General features: G+C 38.1%; 1 long non-coding RNA gene across 1 annotated transcript; it reads left to right on the top strand.

The window, feature by feature from the left end:
* The first annotated feature begins 388 nt into the window (after window positions 1–388).
* Window positions 389–21127, top strand: LOC118354663 (uncharacterized). The gene is made up of 2 exons (XR_004815560.1): window positions 389–615; window positions 18846–21127. It is a non-coding gene; the product is annotated as an uncharacterized LOC118354663 (long non-coding RNA).
* Window positions 21128–21833: the final 706 nt, after the last annotated feature.

Below are 21833 nucleotides of genomic sequence, written 5' to 3' on the forward strand. Positions count from 1 at the left end.
AAAAAATAAATTACGCTTTGAATTAACCTCCTTTTTTTTTCCATTGAACTCATTAATAAGGAGAAAAATTCATCTCCGTATCTGTGGTAAAACTACTTTGACGGCGGGAAACTTTTCTTCATGTTTTTTTAAGATAAAAATGCCCAGAGCATGAAATTGATATACTTTTAAGGTTTGAAAAGCATCAGAAAGGGTTTTTTATCTTTAATTATAATACATATCAGTAGATAGACACAGCAATAACTTAATAGCCCATCAGAACACCATCTTCAAGGGTCATTTAACATTTCCATGATAAATTGCTATTTTTAGGAGCTTATGTAACCAAACAAAGAATGTGTTCTTGGCTATGGCCATGAAGACAAGTTATTATCGTGGGAGGGACAAAGGAATCTGAGAGGCCCACGAGAGACGGAGCCAATTGCAGAGGACATTTTATAGAGCGCTCTTTCTCTTTAGTCTCCCATTTTCTGCAATCAGAATAATGTAGTGCGTTTCAGGGCCATTTTCATTTTTGAAGTGCTCTTTCATCATTAGTTAATAAATACTCATCAATGAATTTTCCTCCTCGTCTTGGAAGTTGGAGTAAAAAGAAAGATAATCGCTTTTTATTTTGTAAGTATCACTCCCTTTGGGGCTTCCCCTCTTGTGCTTTTAATGGAAGTGTAAGAAATAAATGATACCCACTCGTTTGAAAGGACCAAAGGCTACCATTCCTTCCATGTAGAGTACCTGCAAATTTACTGCAGATATTAATGACCTTCAGCAACTACCCAACTACTGTAACAGAAGGAATATTTGTCTTCCATTACCAAGCTCTGTACTGCTTAGTGTCTCTTGAGGGCAGGTAACTGGAAAGATGCCTTGTTGAGGGGGGAGGGGATCTTCATCAGGGAGCTGACTATAGTAGGGTTGAGTGGGATGAGGTGGTCTCTGACCAGGGGTTTCCAGTGGTTTTTCATATCTCTGATTGCCAGGATCAAAGAGTATGGTTCTAGAATTTTCTAATATTTTGTGTTATCCACATTTCTTCTTCCCTATATCATCTTAGTTCCATTTAGCCTTTGCTATGATTTTCCCAGTTTCTGCTATGGTGAGTTGCACTACACATACTTAAACTGCTCCTAGACTGTTCTAGCTGCATGTGGGTATGGGAGGGGCCTAAGGGAAGATGATTTATAGCATAAGCTATGTCTTACTGGGTTTCTGCTGTCTTGTAGTTTATAAAGTGTTAACCAATAGGCCCATAACACAGATGTGAGCCACGTATGTGACTTTAAATTTTATAGTAACCACATTAAAAAAGGAAAAATACACAGGTGAAATTAATTTTAATAATACATTTTGTTTAACCCAATATATAAATATTATCACTTCAATATATAATCAATAAAAAAGTGACTGAGACATTTTACATTTTTTAAACCAAATCAATGAATTTGATGTGTATCAAATATTACACTTATACCTGTTTGGACTAGCCACTTTTCAAGTATCAACAGCTACATTTCATAAGGCTGGTGGCCACTGTGTTGGACACCTATAGTGTCTATAGTTACGGATAGACAATATTTTAGCACATATTTTTAAATGAAAAAACATTCTGAATTATTTATCAGAGTCAAATTCTAATGTAAATTTCTTTAAAATTTTAAGGCTTTCTCCTTGTCAAGTAAAGTATCTCTTGTTATCTCTTGTGTTTTTTGTTTTCAGGGATGGGAGAAAGTGAAAGGGTTCTAACGGGGGAAGGATTAATATATATTTTCTCAAAACTATAGTTCACTCTGGTGGTTATGCTCAGTACTGAAATTAACCATAGCATGAATGAATGATGATCTTGTCCTCCCCACTTTGCCTTATGTTTTGCTGTACCTTGAGCTCCAATATATCTAAACCAAAAAATGACAAGACTGTTGATTTCAGACAGTAGTTAGGATTTGATCATGTCTGATTTGAGCCCAATCGTAGTAGCTGCACAGTAAGTGGTTCTGACATACTCTTAGTTTTTGGAGTCATTATCCCCCAAGATCATCTTTCGTGCTTGTTTTTATGTGGTTGTGTTCTCATGAAGAAAAAGGTTTCTGCTTATACTTGTAGCCTTTTATCTTGGTTCAACTGAAGGAATTCTAAAGGGCAGCAGCCATGAGTGAAGGAGGCAGAGACATCAACGTGGCTGCAAATCACCTCCCGGAGGCTTAGCACCTCATTCCTGGGCTAAAGATGTCTCTCTCTCTCTCTCTCTCTCTCTTTTTTTTTTTTTTTTTGAGAACAATGTCACAAATATTTGGTTTATCAACTGGAACTTTTGTCATTGGCACTTCTGCATATCTGCAGGGGAATGATAATGTTGGCAATTATTTATCTTTGAACATGGACCATGAGCAAAGCATTTGGTAGGTGTTGTGAGGGATGCAAGAAAGTAGTGCCAATAGCAATGAAGATGAAGCCATAGTTTCTTTTTCTTTTTTTTTTAAACTTTATTTATTTATTTGACAGAGAGAGAGAGAGAGAAAACGAGCAGAGGGAGTAGAGGCAAATGGAAAGGGAGAAGCAGGCTCCCCGCTGAGCAGGGAACCCAATACAGGGCTCGATCCCAGGACCTTCATTCAGATCATGACCCCAGCTGAAGGCATGCTTAACCAACCCAGGTGCACCTAAACTACTGTGAGATGGGGGTAAGCAACAGCCGCCTGCAATGTCGTGTGAGATATAATGGAGAGCTAGAACTACAGAAACACAGAGGAAGGTGAGACTAAGTAAGACATCCGGTCCAAGTTGGGGTCACATCTTCACTGGCAATGATGACAGGCTGGTTTTCAAAATAGTTCACTGGCAGGAAAGGGAGAAGAAAGGAGCACTGAGAGACAGGGATAAGAGTGAAGGTAAAGATGGTTCTAGGGCTGGTGAGCCCTGGAGAAAATCATATTTAAGCAAGCTGTGTTCTCTTAAAGCCATTGGACTCTCTCTCAGGATACTTGATTCAAATTCTGCCTGTGTTATGTTCTCTACAGTTCATGGATGTTTACAAAATTATAAGTTAAGGATGGATAATTTAATTTTTCACTTTTATTTAAAAAGTAGCACATCGAGGACTATTAATGTCATCACTGTAATAGAGAGGTGCCATGTCATGGCTCTTAAGAGCTGACTCCGGAAGCCAGGCTCCCCAGATTCTAATCCTAACTCTTCCACCGAAAGCTCTGATATTAAGCCTCTCAGTACTTCAGCTTCCTCATCCGTAAGGTAGAAAATAATAATAATATTCTAACTTCAAGAGTTATTATTAGTAGTACAACAAGTTAAGATTTGGAAAGGGCATAGAATAGTGTCTTGTTCATGGTAAGTATCCTAAATGTTTGTTACATCTAATGAATGCAGTATATAAAGTGCTGGTGGCTAGCAAAGGCGAACAGCTAGCTTGTGCGACTGGCATGTGATCAGAGAATGGTTGATTTTTTTTGTAAACCTTCTTTTGAAGGGGTTAATTAGCTTGTAGTCTAGCTGGTCTGAAATTGGTCAGTGGTACGCCCTGCTGAAAGCAGATTGTAGTAGACAGACTTGCAGTAGAATTGTATAAGCTTTAGATTTTATTTTAGTACACACTAAAAACATATTTAATTGCTCTAAATATCTAAATTCTCCACTTCAAAGAACTTGCATAGGAAATATCTAGAAACACAAGTTGCTTCTAGGAGAATATGTGTACATTAATATTGGATCATACATGAAAATACCACTCTTATCAGTAAAAGCAGAACATTGTCATATTGCAATGAGTGATTGCTTTGTGTTCATGTAAAAATTGCATATCAAGAAAAATTCCAAACGGGCATGAAGAGTAGTCTAGCACTTATCCATCATTTAGATTTTAACAATTTTATTGGGTTAAAGTTTCTTAAAGGAAATCCCAGAAGTCATAGCATTTCAACCCCTAAATATCTGATTGAAAATTTAGAAAGCATATAAAATCACAATGCCATCCCACCCACAATAATCTTTCTTTGATATATGCCATCCATATTCACATTTTCCCATTTGTCTCCGAGTGTTTTTTTTTTTTTTCTTTTTCCAGTTAATTTGTTTGAATCAAGATACAAACAAGGTCTACACAGTGCATCTGGTCAAGACTGTTATGTTTTTTTGTTTGTTTTTGTTTTTTTTTGTTTTGTTTTGTTTTTGTTTTTTTAATCTAGGATTGTCTGTGTTGGAAAGAGTTTTATTATGTGATGGACTCAAGGTATGAGACCTAGGGAAGGCCTGTGTGGGCCAAGTGTTAGGTGGTTGCCAATTCACCTTAGGTAGGAAAACTTTTGCCAAAAGAGTTGAATTGTAACTTTCTTCCCACAAGTTTTAATTTCAATTATATGTGTTCTAGGCACTGAACAAGGCACTGAAGGCTCAGAAATGAATGAGATGCAATCCTTGGGCTCAGAAATCAGGCAGAGTTTCTGCTCTTTGACCATGAGCATTTCCGCTGAATGACCTGTCAGAGGGCGAGGTCTTGAGGTCAAAGGGGGAGTGTGGCTGCCTCCACGGAAGTAGTCAGTGTGCAGTGCTGCAAATTCTTGCTCAGGGCTTTTCTTTACAGTGTTGGAACACATTGGACTACTGAGAATGTTGGAGAATTTATTGCCCAGTTGGAAAGGTGCCTGGTGATCAGAGACAGGAGATCCTAGAAGGGGATCTGCCTTCCATCCTAACACCTTATTCTCTAGGGACATACTATCTGATGTTTCATTCCTCAGTGAATATAAATTGAGTTGAACCTCCACAGACATGCCAAGTACTGGATAGCATTTGATAAATGGTTAATATCTCCCAAGAAGTAGAATTCTTAAGATAGCACATATAGAAAAAAAAAATTCCCCCTTAGGTCTTTGCTTTAGATATGAATTATCTGAATTTGAAAGGAATTCCTGAAGGTGGTCAGTTTAGAGGGAAGAAAGGAAAAAACATCCCCCACCCCCTGCCCCAGGAATGTGTGCATTAGGGAGAAAGCATGTACTAAAAACCAGAGGAGGACCAAGGGAATGTGGATGTGGAGAGATGACTGTGGGGTGGGAAGGTCTCTGGACTGACACATGGAAGGATCTGGGGTTGCTTTAATAGCTCGTCACTTACCAGCTGCTTTAATGTGAGCAGGTCTTTTTGAACTTGCTTGAAATCATTTTTTTTAATCTATAAAATGAATGTAATAATGACTTCTCCTTATGAAATATGATGGCTTTGAGACTTTCTAGATGTTGCAGCCCCCCTTACAGATAGGAAAGGAATATCATTATTGCTGCCTTTGGAGGAAGGCACCTGTGTGAAATCTTTAGAAGAATAGTTATAAAAGTGCCGTGTGGATCAGATGACAGTCACCCAAGGTCTTTGGAATTCAGAATGAAGAATGGTTTAAAACCATTTATTTAATTCCAGAATAAAGAATGAAGGGAATACTGGGGTCATTTTAAAAATGATGTAACTTTATCTCAGTCTCTGTTAGTATAGTAGCAAGGATAAAATGAAATTAACCTTATAGAGTTAGGCTACATTCATCCAGTGGCTGTGTTAATTAGAACTTCTGCTTCAGTTTAAAAATCGGGTTTATAATAGTGAGAAGTTGGTTTATTGAATGTGCGCTATGAATTGAATAGCCTACTGGCTCTTCTATAAAGTACAGAGGGCAATGAACTTCTGGTTACATAGTCAATTGATTATTTGCACAAAAGTCATGACTTAAATACTAGTGAGAGATAAGGGGAGATTGGACTATTTGATCCTCACACCACTGGTGGACAGGGGAGTGGTCAGAAAACTTCAGGAGGGTGTTGGAGGAAGACAGATCCTAGAACCAGAGGAAAATTTGAAAAAGATAAATACAACAAGCAAATTTCCTGCAGTGCCTTAAAACTAAGCTGCGGAACCTCTTTGGTTTTTGTTAGCATTTTGGGTGCTCCACCCATGACACATTAAATGGCAATGTAAGCTTATACCGATGCCATCCCCCTTCTGTGTTCTAGGCATCCTTGGGTGGCCAGTAAACAAAGCAAACATTTGCTGATATGCTCCAAAGAGCACTTGTGGAATCTCCAACAAAAAGCTATTGAGTTGGAGGATGAAGGTAGAGGGTAAAGAAGCATCAAGTAAATGGAGTAGTGAAATTCAGAGTAACAGAGGATTGCTTATCTAACAGCGTGTCACACGCATTTGTTTTAGTGTTAATTGTACCATCCAAAAGAGGGGACAATTTTAAAAATTGAGTGCATCATGACTACATCACACTCTGTTGTAAAAATTGCCATTGCTATTTCTTAATGTCATCTATTTTTGTGGCATATATTGTGTTTAATGAGCATCTATTATGTGGAAGCACACCGCAGTGCTGGTGTATTTGAAGGAAGATGTCATGAGGCGATGACAGAGTAAGATCAAGCAAGATAAAAACTGAATAGTAACTGGAGATTGGTAATGACTAAGGCATTGTGGCAAGAGCCATTTCAGATGAAAAGGAAGAGGACTGACCCAAATAGTTTTTGTTGCTTTTTTCTGGCAGTTGCATCATCACAGATAGAAGACCTCTCGATAGTTCCACATTGTGAGCATTGTGGTTAGCTAGAAACTGAGAGATTGAGTGGGCCAGCTACTCCATCCTGTCTTTAGGACTTACACATTTTCTTTAGGTTTCATTGACAGATACGTAATGCACTGCCCTGAAGACACGACCTTGAGACTTTCTCAATAGAATAGAATCCCCATGAGGGCAGGACTAGGTCTATCTTCATTTCCAGTCCCTCGCACTGTGTCCAAAACAGAATGGGAATTCTGTAAATAAAAACCTTTGTATTTGTTGGAGAATGGTCTCCCCTGAAGCAAAAAATTTCTTTGAGGCTTAAATGTGTATCGTAAAACTCGAGGCCTTTAGTTAGGTCTGAAACAGATTTGGAAATGAACACTTTTTGAATCATTACATTCTTTCCAACAGACGGGATCCCACCATCACGAGAGCATCCACGCCCATTATGTCTACACACGTGTGCCCACGTAGACTCACTCTGTCTACTTTTTCGGTCCTCTGATCCTTGTGATCTAGCGTAGAGAAAGAAGTTAGGAAAGTGACATGAATTGGAAGTTGTTCATTGCAGGTTTTAGGCCTTAAAAGACCGTATATCATTAGAGAAATAAATCAGTTTTTCTGAGATTGCCTGTGATTTTGTTTTGGCAAGTTCTCCCTGTCTTTTTGCAGCTCTGTCTCTTCCTTAGAGGATTCTTTAAGTTCTATCCATCATCTCATTTACTGAAATGTACCTCATTTGGGAATGAGATAGTTTTGGCATAGCTGAGAGCTTTTAATGGAAATAGGAGAGAAGATGACTGTGACACATATAATACCTTCAATATGTTTCCATATATTGCACGATCTCTGATGCATTACCCGAGATACATAACGACAGATGGGCTGAGGAGAAGAAGGAACACTCTCCAAGTGGGGATTTCTTTAGAAACCAGCACTCCTTCCAAGGTGCTTTGAGCTATTCTTAGCAAATGGGGTTCAACACTTTCACCCCCAACAGAAGCAGGTTTCTGCCAACAGGCTGCCCGTGGGAGCTCTGTTGCCTAGCATTTTGCTCCAAACAAGAGTCAAGCCAGGCAGTTGAGTCTTAGGAGAAACCTAGAGCCAGAGGATTGAGCCCCTGTTTTCAGCTGCAACTGAAACGATGCAACGATGGTCAAGTTACTTGACTTCTTTGAACCTGCGATTCTTCCGTCATGCACTTGGGCTGACAAATAGTTTCTGCTCACTTCAAAACTCTGAAACAAAGCTATGAAAAAATATTTAGAGAACAGTGGGGATTATGAGGATTTTCCTGTTCTTTGCGACTATCTTTTTTTTTTTTTTTTAAAAAAACAAACAAATCGAGAGTGGAAATAATTAGGAGGGATTTTTCTTTTTCCTTCTTATTTTACCCAAATCTAATCTAATCAGTTGATGGCTCAGAATTTCCTCAAATGCAATCTACACACTCTAAAATAATGCAGAATTTTATCTGAGTGAGAGGAATAAGCAGTGATGTGTTTTGACCACATATCATGGGGTTGAGAAAATGGAAAAACCACCTGCATGAGAATATAGACTCCGTAACATTAGCAGTGCTTCACTGTGTTGTCACTCTCAGAGCATCTTTTCCTTTCTCTTATTTTATTTTTTTTTCTACCCTGTGTGATTCATGTGATAACAGATCTGAATCTATGGAATATTTTATATGCTCTCTTTCTTAACCATGTTCCATTAGCTTAAGCTATTTATCAGAATATGCTTTTTTAAAATAATCATTTCTTTTTACTTGCACACAACTGGTTGCCTGTTTTCACCACACCCATATATTGTGCTGACAGAGCCTTGTTTTTTTTTTTTTTTCCCAGCATAGTTTTCCCATCTGGGGCGTGTGCTTATTGTTGTAATAAGATAGATAAAATACCTACGTAAAGACATACTCGGGCCAAACATAGAGTATATTCCCAGATGTATGGCTGGCTAGAGGGGAGGGATCTGAGAGGTCTTTGTAGCCAGCCCCTTAGCTTTGCAGGAGAGACCAGAGAAGTAAAGTGCCTGGATGTTCGGGATGCGCCTGAGTTAATTTAGCATTCCTTATTGGAAATAACTGGGGCCACTGGAAGTACAGAAAATTAAACCTCTTATCTTGTTTCTCTGAGCCATTAAGAACATACTTTAAATTGGGAGAACATTATCCTATAGCAGATTTCAAATCAGAAGATATCTCTCCACAACAGGTCGCTCTACAGGATGTTCAATCTTTGTCTGAAAGTGTACAGTAGAATGATTATAAGTAAAAAAATTTCCCTTTTGGCATCCTTGACATACCTACCATGCTAAACACTCCCCCGTTGGATACTTCCCCTGCCTCTGCCTCTTAATCCAGCCTCAACACTCATTGCAAGCATATTATTAGCTGTTTTCAGCTGGCTTTCGTTCTGGTCTGATCTCCGCCCATCTCTAAATGCTTGGCTTGGCAGACTTAAACTCCATTCTTCCTGTGGTTCCAAACCTAATGTTTGGCCTTGGTCTCTATGGAGTTTGAATATTGATCTGTTCAACAGATGAACAGCAAGTCTGAACTTGCAAGTGGAGGGGCTCCTCCATTCGGGACTTGAAGCAGGGACAATGCCATCCATCACAGAATCACAATGACATGTGACCACACAGGGAGACTTCCCTGTGTCTGGACCAAGGAGTACATTCTGATCAGATTGCTTGCATTAGGAGTACTGTCCTCCACCAATACCAGTGAGATGCATGGAACTTTCCTCCAGGGAACACCTCACCACATGACCACAACTTGCCATTTTAGGATCAACAATTTATCATCTCCTAACTCTTGCCTAATCTTCTCCATTGACCTTACTGCCCATATCTGTGCTATTGCTTTTCACCTTTTATGACTGAGTTTCCCTTCTGACCTTACATTTGTTTCTCCTGTTCAGTTTGATCACCAAGCTTTCAGGTTAATAACCTCTCTCTTTGCTTCTAGAACCTTTTCCATGACACTTCCCATTCAAGTGATATTTTATTCTACTCCTTTTGGGTAGAGTCAGGAAAGTGTATAAGTTATTTCTTAATCAAGTAAACTGTAGATACTCTTGAGAGATGGTGTGTGTGTGTGTGTGTGTGTGTGTGTGTGTGTGCTTAAACACAGCTGCGGCATAGTGATTTAGCTCCAGATTCATAGGAAATAGACTGGCAGACTCAGTGTGCAGTAGTGAAGACCCTAGCCAGGATCGGGAGATCTGAATTCTGTACCAAGCTTTGCCATTGTTGTGTGACGAACGACAAGTCACAGCCTCTCTGAAATCTTAGCTGCAAACTGCTGAGTTGAATCATTAGATGCTGGAGTCTTCTATAGATTGTGTCTATATGAGATAGAACAACTTAGCATGGATTTGGGATAACATATGTGTGGGAATTTATTGTAGGAATATATTAGATTGGATTTCTTATCTATTAACTGCAGTGGTTTGGGGATACCTGAAAGATTGGTTCAGTTGAAGGAATTATACATGTTCAGAGCTAGTAAGTAAAGGGAGAGAGAGAAAAACAGAATACCCAAAGGAAATACACCATTAGCTATTATTTAAGCTATTCTGTTTCCATCTGTCTGATACTGTTGACATGACTTCCTGAGAAAATACTCTTTCTATAACATTTGACTGGCATGGGCTATATTTATGTTTAAGATATTTTACTCTTCTCATATAAACCAATTAACTGTCATATTTTATTCTTCCAGGAGTATCCAAATATAAGGTTGGCTGACAGCCAGTTTGCTAAGTCCTAGAGGATAATAGCTCATTGTCTATAAAGAGCCTTGTTTTAAAGTCTCTCATCAATTCTGGCAGTCCATGTGATGCAGAAGATATTTATAAGACTGTGAAGAAAGGTCATATGTTGGGTGTTAGCTGCACTGAGTAGCCCAAGAGATTTTATTTTTCCATTCAACAGCTCTTTGTTGCTGTAGATGACCAAAACTTGACTCCCTTTTCACTCTTTGCTGAAAATTTTGCTATTGTCTGAAAGCTGATAGCTGACCTGCTGAGTAGTTTGCAATGGCCCACTGCAATCCTAGATATATCTTAAAAATATAGATAAATAATAGGAAAATGAATTTAGTCAAATCTTATACTTTGAATTCATAGGCAACAATATTGGTATTAGGAGGCAACAATATCTTGATGAATTGATGTTTCTGTTCAGTAAAAAACTGACCTCCATATTTAAGAGGAAAAGCTGCTTTCAACAACTCCAATGAAAGGGCATTTTTTTTTTTTCATCTTAAAAAGCTCATTCAAACCAGCATATTAATGCTTTATGAACAAATGAAGGGAGACTATCAGGGATTACATTTCTTTTGAATTGTAAAAAGGTGTAAAAAGCTTGAAGAATAAGGACTTGATTCAAGGTAAATATTTGTTGAACTGGTTTATTGATCCCTTCTAAATGCTCTTGGATGAAAACATTCAAATCTGAACTACTTTCTTTTTAATGTTGCTAAGCATTTTAGAAGTTTTAGCTTTGAATCTTGAATGAGCATAGGTTTAACTATAATTTGTAGCACTTGATAATTCCAGTTGAGGCCACGGATCCTACAACATTAGTGCAAGAGAGAATGGCAATCAGTTAACCATCATAGCACCCTAAGAAAAATGAGAACCACGTGACCAATCTTTTAGGTTTTGAATCTACTTTCATGATCTCACAACTCAGTATTCTCCAAGTACCTTCTGTGGGCTGACACAAGGCTCCATGTTGCAGGTACAATAATAGAAAAAGTGCATTCTCTACTTTTAAGAAGTTTACAGTATCATGGAATGGTCTAGACAAAACTCAGTATTATAAGACAGTGTTGTTGCCAGAGACAAGTAGGGCAGTTTTGGAATTCATGGAGCCCTATTGGGAAGGGCAGGGAAGACTTCTGGGAAAAGAGAGTGTAGACTGAGCCCTGAGTGGTGAGTAGGTGGTTTCAGGTGAAGGGTGGCGGTGAAAGATTATTCATGGTAGAGGGAACAGCATGGATGAAGGTCTTCAGAACAGAGAACAAATGTGACTAGAGCAGAGAGTGGGCAGGGGGAGAGGCCTTACCTCAGCTGCTCTTCATTACCATAGAAAGAAAGCATTCCCTCAGGTCCAGTTGTGTGTGGCTCTGTGCTAGCTGCCATAGTGTCATTGCCCACCAATGGTTTCCTACTTGTTAAAAGTTATCTTCTTTTAAAAAATTTCACACACTTGTTATGTCATTTAATTTTCACGTTAAACCCATGAAGTAGATCACATTATCCTGATTTTATAGATGAGGCTCAGGGATATGGTGATGGTGCCAAGATCACTTGATAACAAGTGAGCTAGAACTGAGTCTCAGAGTAGTCCCCCTGACCCTTCTCATCTTCTCTAGCCTCACCTTTCTGGTCCCAGCCACCATGTTGTTGAGCCTCTTCCATGGGTCAGACACCACCAGGCACTCCACAAACATGGTGTCATTTAGTCCTTGCAACAATCTGAATTATCTGGAAGGGAAGGAACCCATGTTCTTTTTTACTCTATCCTGCCTCCTTTTTCATGAAGAACAGGGCTCACCACTCTTATGCCTTCTGTCACAGTTGGAAAAGATTGCTCTGTAGGGAGAAGAGGCATTTTTAATAATAAGTCCTTTTATACAGAGACTATGGAGATATTCTATCTTCTGGATACTGTGAGTTGTATAACTGATCAGGTTTTTTCTTTGATTGATGGCCACCCAGCTTAGAAATAAATTTGAACCCCATGTCCCCTGAAATTATAGGTCTATAAGGTATGTCTTTTTGTATTAGCCCCATTCCGGTCTCCATTTTATGGTATTTGCCTTTTTTTTTTTTTCCTTTTTATCTCCCACATCTAGTTTGTCTTATCATTTCTGGACCAAAGCAGGATTTAAATAATTAAAATGTAATTAAGTTATCTGAGCATAGTATGGAATTTAAGCACTATGCTTTGCTGTTCTCCACTTCTGAGGAGTGAATTTGAACTGGTCCACATACTTTCCCTCAGATTCCCTAGAACCCCAGCTCTCATTTGTGAGTTGCCAGTCCAGAATTCAGGATGTACAGGGAGCAGAGGATAGTGTCTTGTCTTACAGTCTTCCCCACATCTTTGTCAGTAGCCTTCACCCAATCAGCCTTGTGTTTCTTTCATCTTGAGCTCACTGCCCATCTACTCTTTGGGTTTGTCTTGTCTTCACAAATTACAACAGATTTTTTTTTTTTAAATAGAGAAGCTTAAGGAAGAATTCAAAGCTGTGACATGCTGTGTGCTTTCACCCCAGAAAGATATACTTATAATTTACTGTAATTTAGAGTGAAGTGATGGGATTCTCTCCATAAGTGGAATGTCAAAACTACACTCTATCTTGTGGAAAATAGGGAATTTCTCTTATTTCTTGGCGATGATTATCTAAATCTGTCAAATAATAGCAGGTTTGGAGCAAAGGACAATTTGGTATCAAGAGCCTGGGGCCTAGAGTCACATCCAACCATGCCACTAATTCTGTGTCTTCGGGCCAGTGGCTTCAAGGGTGCTATTTTCTTATCTTTATTGGTTAAAAGAGAACATGAGCTCTTTTTAAGCTTGTGAAGATTAACATGGTAACATGTAATTGCTTAGTAGAATGCCTGATGCTCAGCAAATATTAGGTGTTATCATTAGCCTGACCTCTGGTTACCATTATATCTAAGTTTAGTTATATACATGCACACACAGAGTAGTCTATATATCTTCATATGTATATACACATATATTATGTATGGGCTGGACCTCTATACATTTATAATACACACATGTGTGTATATATATGTATATGTACATATATATGTGTATATGTCTATATACCATATGCATGCATTATATTATTATAGAGGTCCAATGTTTTGTTATTTCTTGCTGTAATTTTGCCATTTACAAGGGTTCACTTCCCATCTGCTTTTCTGGTCCCTCTTCCCTTCTTTATTTTCTTCTAAGTACTTCTTACCATTAGATTTATTATATATTTAACTTATTTATTTACTGTTTGTCCTTGCCCTGCTGGAAAGTACATTACAAGAGGGCATGGTGTGTGTGTGTGTGTGTGTGTGTGTGTGCATGTGTGTGGTTTGTTCATACTACAATAATCCCCAATATCTAGAACATTGCCTGGCATGCAGTCATCATTCAAATTTATATTGAATCAATGCATGATCTTCAATCATCAAAATTTCATTAATATGAGTTTTGATGATACTTGAAAAAGAAAGGGTACTTGGTTGGCTAAGGGTGGAAACTCTTCCCTGTGGAAGTGGGTGCTTGAAAGGCTAAGGGAAGATATGGGTTTCATGATTCTTTAAAATGGTTGGCAGGTCAGAATTCTGTAATAAATTAGTTTCAGTCTTTTGTCACCAGCAAATGGAGTGCCCACTGTGAGCTGGGGAAAGACCAAATAGAAAATCTCCACATGCCTTCAGAACACTAGCCTTTTTTCTATTTTGACAAAGGTATTTTGACAGGGCCAAGTTATATGAATATTTTAGTTGGAATTCACAGATGTCAAGTATTTTCCTTGTGCAGTGTCTGGTCTATTGACCCATCTGGGGTCATGGAAGTTGACCATCTTGTATCTAAACACCGAATTAGTTAAAAACAGTCTTGATGGACAGAAGATTTCTAAGATAAATTCAGCTCAACAGATATTCACATAGCACATGTTGTATGTAAGGATTCTGCAAAGCGCAGCGGGGGACAAAGATAACACCCGGTGACTGCCTTTTAAAAGCCAACAATCAAATAGAGGGAATGAAATAACTACCAACACCTAGGGCTAAAAACAGTCAGGAAATGTGTTTTCTAGTCTTTATGCTTTGTAGACATTTGTAATTCTTCTGATGACATTGGAGAAAAACTTGGCAAAAATGTCTTTCTCCATAAAACTGCATACTTAGGGTCATTTCCTGTCCATCACAGGTAAAGATGAATATTTGTACCTTCTTTGGGGTTCTGGGTTTCTGTAGGAAAGGGAAGTACTATTTATAGATACTTCCCCTGGGACACATAGTATGCTAGGCACTGTCTTATCTATGATCTCATTGAGTCCTTAATTTTGTTGTATGTTGGGTATAATTATGCCCACTTCAGAGGTAAAGAAGCTGAAGCACAGAATGTTTAAGTAATTAGCCCAATGCCACAGAATTAACAAATTCAGTTAGTAGTTGGCAACTAGATTTCAAAAACATTTTTGTAGTTTAAGTCCCCCCCCCCTTTTTTTTTTCTTATTTATGCTGTAATTCACTGGATGTAGAGGCTCTTCTCTGTGAGGAGTAATATTTTGGCATCAATTTTCCTGGTTCAAGTGAGAATATCACCATATACTATTATATACACAGGAGACCTACTTTAACCTATAGTAAATCTTACTTTGGTATATGAGAGTATATGAGAATTTTGAGCATAAAAGTTTCATTTGAATTATTCATATAGGCAGAGTTATGAAGAAGTTTCTCCAATGTAAGCTATAAGTTGATTATGACATAGCAAAGAGACAAATACTCACCAGCAAGGAACATCATTCTGTGACTGTTGGGACCTGCAAGATTCCAAATGGTGGAAATTGCCACAGAAATGAACAAGATAAGAAAGAACGTCATTCTCATCAGACGGTGTTTGGTTTGTTCATCGGTTTGTGCTCAGAGCAGCACTGAAGATAAATCTATCCTTTTGGTCAATCTATGCCTCACATTACAGCCTGAGAGATGTGTACTACAATAAAATTTTGTTAGTTCAAATTAATCAGTAGGAAGGTCAATCTAAGGTATTATGAAATTTGAACCAAGGAAGGGATCTAAAAGAAATACATTTTTGGCATTCACAGGAAATTTGTACCAGAGATCTAAAAGCTGGAGGGCTCAAGAAGGCTTCTGGTCCCTGAGTGATATAAGACTAACTTATCTTTTTCCAGAGAAAAGGAGACTCAGGGACATCAAATGGTTTTCTCCAACAACCATTCTGGTACACGGTCCAAGAAATGCCAGAACCTGGTCTTCCCAGAACAAAGCTGTCTGCTCTGTTCCGTACTGTATTTCGAATGAACAAAGTATCACCATTTAGAAATTTCATGTCACTTTTCATGAATGGATAAAAAATGTATGACATGACATTCATGTGTATGTAATTGGTGCTGCAAAAGTGGTTTAAGCCGATTAGAGTTTTATTTTTTCTTGTTGGTACTAATTGGCTTTTTAAAAATTGAAGTGTAATTGACAAATAAAAATTATAATATATTTAAAGTACATAACCTAATGATTTGATAAACATATACCTTGTGAAAAGATTCTCACCATTGAGTTAATTAATATATCTATCACCTCTCATATTTGCTTTATTTGTGTGGTGTTGAGAACACTTAAGTTGTAATCTCTTAGCAAATGCCAATTATATAATATAGTATTGTCAACTATAGTTATCATGTTCAGACCTTATTTCTCTGATAGCTGAGGTTTTTACCTTTTTACCAACCTTTCTCTATTTTCCTCCCCTTCCTCGTCCTTGGCAACCACGATTCTCCTCTGTTTTCTATGAATCTTTTGTTTTGTTCTTGTTTTTGTTTGTTTGTAGATACCTCATATAAGTGATACCACATAGTAATTGTCTTTCTCTGTCTGATTTATTTCACTATGCATAATGCCTTCCAGATCCATTACTGTTATTGCAAATGTCAGGATTTCCTTCTTTTTAAAGGCTGAATAATATTCCATTTTGTGTATACATCCCATTTTCTTTATCCATTCATCCATCGTTGGACAGTTGGGTTGTTTCTATATCTTGGCTGTTGTGAATAATGTTGCAATGAACATTGGAGTACATATATCTCTTCAAGATAATGATTTCATTTCCTTCAGATATATATCCAGAAGTGAGACTGGTGAATCATATGGTAGTTTTATTTTTAATAATACTGTTTTTCCATATGGCTGTACCAATTTACATTTCTACCAACAGTGCACAAATATTCTTTTTTCTCCACATGCTCATAGCATTTGTTATCTCTTATCTTTTTGATGATAGTCATTCCAACAGGTGTAAAATGATATTTCCATTGTGCTTTTGGTTTGCATTTCCCTCCAGACTAATCCCATTGAGTACCTTTTCATGTACTTGTTGGCTATTTGTTTGTCTTCTTTGTAAGACAAACAGGCTCCTTTGCCTGTTTTTAAAATTGGGATATTTGCTTTTTTACTATTGAGTTGTATGATTTTCTTGTACATTTTGGGTATTAACCCCTTTTTGGGTATGTGGTTTGCAAATATTTTTTTCCCATTCCTTCAGTTGCATTTGTTCTTTTGTTGATGGTTTCCTTTGCTGTGCAGAAGCTTCTAATTGACTTTTAAAGAGAATTGGCAATATGAAAGTAAGTTTAGCTGTCTGGTTTGAATTATCCTCAATTTGAATTAGTGTGACCCAAATTAATGGGATTTTACTTTGATTCTTTTTGAAAGAGATTAGTATCACCATGAAGGAGATGTTCTGTTTGATATTACCCTAAAGTCAAGGAAGGTTTCAAATAATGCTTTGACAATCAATTTTGCATGTCTCTTACAAAATTGTCCCTTCTCTTTCATTACTTGTATATAGCATGACCTTCTAAAGAACATTCACTTAATATTTTTTACAGGATGGAGGATTAATTTACAGCAAACATCATTTTATTTATTTATTTTAAAAGCTTTTCTGTTGGGTCTTATTATGTTTGATCTATTCTGTATGAAACCAAGAAAAAAGAATTAATAGCTATAAATGTAACTTGGTATCAAGTCCTATTCAGATGGCTTGAACAATCTTAATTGTGTGAACCTTTCAAAGCTTTGCTTATCTAAGGAAAGATGTACATTGAGCCCAAGATGACAGCAAAGAAGGTGACTTTCTAACTCTTAACATCTATCACTCTGTAAAGGACCATTAAAATTAGACCAACACCCAGCTCTTGGGCATTGCTTAAATACTACCTTAACAAAATGCAATTCTCTGACCTGGGTCATATCATTTCATTTCTTTTGTTTTTGTTTTTCTCCAGCTTTATTGAGAAATAATTGACATACATCACTGTATGAGTTTAAGGTGTACAGCATGATGACTTGATTTACATATGTTTTGAAATGATTACCCAAAATAGAAACAAGAGTAAGATAAAAAGAGTCAAGGAAAAAACTTCTCTTCATGATGAGAACTCTCTAGATTTACTCACTATCACCTTTCTTCTGTATCATATAGCAGTGTTACCTATAGTTGTCATGTTGTACATGACATCCCCAGTACGTATTTATCTTTTAACTGGAAATTTGTACTTTTGACCACCTTTCCTCCAATTCTGCCCCATTTCCACCTCTGGTAGACACAAGTCTGATTTCTTTTTTGTATGAATTTGGCTTTTTTGAGTTTGTTTTTTTTTTTCTTTCTTTCTTTTTTTTTTTGTTTCACATATAACTGAGATCATACAGTATTTGTCTTTGACTGATTTATTTCACTAAGCATTATGTTTGTGGACCTTGAAAGCAAGGTCCACCCATGTTGTTGCAGGTGGTGGGACTTCCTTGTTTTTTTTATGGCTGAGTTATATTCCATTGTATGTATACACCACAACTTCTTAATCTGTTCATCCATTGATAGACATTTAGGTTGTTTCCATGTTGTGGGTAAGTAATGCTGCTATGAACATGGGGGTGCAGATATCTTTTTGAGTTAATGTTTTGTTTCCTTTGGTTATATTCCCAAAAGTGGAATAGCTAGACTATGTGGTAGTTCTATTTTTAATTTTTTGAGGGACTTCCATATTGTTTTCCACAGTGGCTGCACCATGTTACATTCCCACCAATAGCGTACAAGGGTTTTCTTTTTTCCAGATTCAAACCAGCATTAGTTATCTCTTGTCTTTTTGATCATGGCCATTCTAACTTGTGGGAGGTGATATCTCATGGTTTTAATTTGCATTTCCCTGAAGACTAGCGATCTTGAATATTTTTTCATGTATTGTTGGCCTTTTGTATATCTCCTTTGGAGAAATGTTTGTTCAGGTCCTTTGCCCATTTTTTAGTTAGTTTTTAATCTGCTGTTGAGGTATATGAGTTCTTTGTATGTTTTGAATATTAACCCCTTACCAGATATATGGTTTGCAAATAATTTTTCCCACTTTGTAGGTTATCTTTTCATTTTGTGGTTGTTTCTTTTGCTGTACAGAAGCTTTTTAGTTTGATGTATTCTCACTGGTTTGTTTTTTATTTTGTTGCTTGTGCTTTAGGTGTCATCATCATTTTCTAAAGTCCTTTCCAACTCTGGAATTGTTCCTGTGATCCATTACTCCTCAGTTTCAAGGATTCCAGCGTTTTGGCTGACAAAGTTGTTTGCACTTTGAACAATCTGTTGTAGGGATGTCATCTTGGGGGCTGGGGCTAATGAGAACTCTGCGCCAACAAAAGTATACAACAAGACAATTTTTTTGAATATAGAGAGTGCCTAAAAGTTTCATGTATAGCTCTACCTGGGTTCAAAGCCCAATTGTGGCTCAACAAAACCTAATTTAACTCTTCCTGGACTCTGCTAGAGAAGATTGCAATACACAGTCTGGGTCCCTGCAGTTCTGTGAATGCACGTTTCCTCCTGAGATAAAGTGCAGGATGATGGAAAGCAGCTCCTTGGAGGTGATCACTTTCTCAGTCTGTTTTCCTTGGCTTGGGTTCAGAACATGGAGGGCTTTCTCTGAGCCCTTGGAAGATGCGGCCTGTGCACGTACTGCTCAGCTCCCAGGCCTGGGTTTATGGAAAAAAGTTCCTAAAGAAACAGATTGAAATTGAGCAAGATCAAGTATTCACTTGTGGGTTTCCACAAAAGTTGCTTTTTTTATTTTCCCCTTCACTAGCTTGTGGAAATGTCTCAGGGCTGCCTCATCTGGAGAGATTTGTGCATTAAGCCAAAAAAAATTATAATTCATATCCCTTCCTGTTCTCCCGGGGATTCAACACACAGGCAGTCTTATATGCATTCTCTAGCATTTATCTCCCTGCTTCCTGTTCGTCTCAGGACTGTCTTAGGGAGTTACAACATCCTTCCTGTACAGCCCTGCAGCCTGTGTTTGTTATAAGTCACATATTTGATTGCGTTCAGAGTGGAAGAGAACTGCACCGGCAGACATGTAAGGTGTCTTTCTGTATATCCACCAGCCTCCTTCCCCACATTTCAAGTTACTGAATTGAGATCCAGAAGAAATGGAAGGAGGCTGAAGTGTTCATTGGAAGAACCTTAGTCCCAAGTCCTGAGAACCATCCTCTCTTCTCTCTACTATAGAAGTTATTTCTAGCTTGATGGTTTTTTGTAAACATTGGCCTAAGTGTGGGGATAGATTCCTGCAGTGTAAAAGATGTTCTTCTAGAGGAAGTTAATTTCCTTTAGAAGCAGTGTTGATTCTTTTGGACCAAATAATGTACTAGAACATTCTAAAACTTCCTTCTTCTATTTTTTTTTAAGGAGAGAGAGTGTGCATGGGGTGGGGGAGGGGCAGAGAGAGAGGGAGAAAGAGAATATTAAGCAGCCTTGATGCCCAGTGTGGAGCCCAATGCAGAGATCCATCTCACCACTCTGAGATCATGACCTGAGCTGAAATCAAGAGTCAGACACTTAACCAACTGAGCTACTCAGGGGCCCCATCAAACTTCCTAACTTCTAAGTGGAAATCTGTGACTGAACATTTTTGAAGCATTCAGAGATATATGGAAGAATAATGTATGTCCTGGGAAAGTCTAGATACTTAAATACTCTGATAAGAACTATTTACCTTTGCCTCTTTGTCTCCACATCAGCAAGGAGCCAAACATCAAACTGTCCTCTGGTATTGCCCCATGGAGTTCCTTACTAAGTGGGATGATGAAAATCTGTCCATTTGTCATGCAGTCGAGACTCCAGGGCCAGAAGGAAAGAGGATACTGCAGACAGTACACTAACATTTCTTCTTCCAGGTTCCTGCTCTATCCTGGAGGAAGTATGGTATGGTACAGTAGTGCATTAATTAATTGATTAATTAATCCACTTACACATTCAATACACTGTCTAGGTGCTCAGAGGATGTGAGGTGCTAAGTCTTAATATTCAAGAGCTAAGAGTTTAGCTGTTTAGGAGAAACATGTACACAAGAAGATGGACTGAAGTGTTGTACATACTGTAAGTATATGTAGGAAAGATGGAGAGAAATGAATGATCTCTGGATTGATGAGAGGTGCACTCAACATTTCTTGTGGCTGGTCACACCAAGGAATTAAGATAGAAATGGAAAGTCAGGTGTTCTCTCAGAAGCACTTTGTACTTTTTCAGGTATTCTCTTAGTGTTTCTTAAAAACTGTTATGAAAAGCTTTCATCCCTCCTTGCTGACTTCTCAGTGCTGGGGTATAGAAGCACCTGCTGCTAGTAAGCACTGCTGGTGTAGAAATCTGACCTGGACAGAGTTTGACTTCCTATAAATATCCATACTGAATTTTCCATTGCATATCTCAATATGAATACATGAATAAATGAATGAATAAGTGAATCAATGCCACGGATCCTTTTCCTTAGCTTTGTTACCAAACTCATTGCATGACCTCTTTGGGTTTCCTTTTTAATAGTTGTCAAAATGACTGCTCAGCCTTATTTCGTGGGGGCCGAGGGGAAAGATCAAGCGAGAAAGCCAAGGAAATATTTTGAAATATTTAACATACTTGAAAAACTTTACACATGTAGGGTGACGCTATTAATCATTGTCTTTTGTGAAAAACATGACATAGTGAAGCCATGCAGGAAGGAGGGAGAAGAGGGAAGAATGGAAGGAGAAAGCAAAGGATGGAATCAGAGACCAGGAAGGGAAGGGAGCAGAAGAGAAGAATAAAATGAAACCCATGCTTAGATGACTGAATCCAGGCTGGGGTCTCCACGTAATGCCAATGTATGGAGGAGACACCAGGATAAATGGAGAGTCTGCTCAAGAAGGATTTCATTAGCCCCTGGGGTCCCTGGGTGGCTCAGTCGGTTAAGTGCCTGACTCCTGATTTCGACTCAGGTCGTAATCTCAGGGTCCTGGAATTGAGCCCCATGCTGGGGGGTCTGCACTCAGTGGGGAATCCAGTTGAGGACTCTCTCTCCCTCTGCCTTTGCCCTTCTTCCCTGCATAATCTCTTTTTCTAAAATAAATAAATCTTTCATTTTTTTTTTAAAGAAAAATTTCACCAGCAAGGTTTGTTTTGACTCACTATTCAGTGATTG

Source organism: Canis lupus, chromosome 5 (assembly GCF_003254725.2).
Source record: "Canis lupus dingo isolate Sandy chromosome 5, ASM325472v2, whole genome shotgun sequence".
Lineage (NCBI taxonomy): Eukaryota > Metazoa > Chordata > Mammalia > Carnivora > Canidae > Canis > Canis lupus.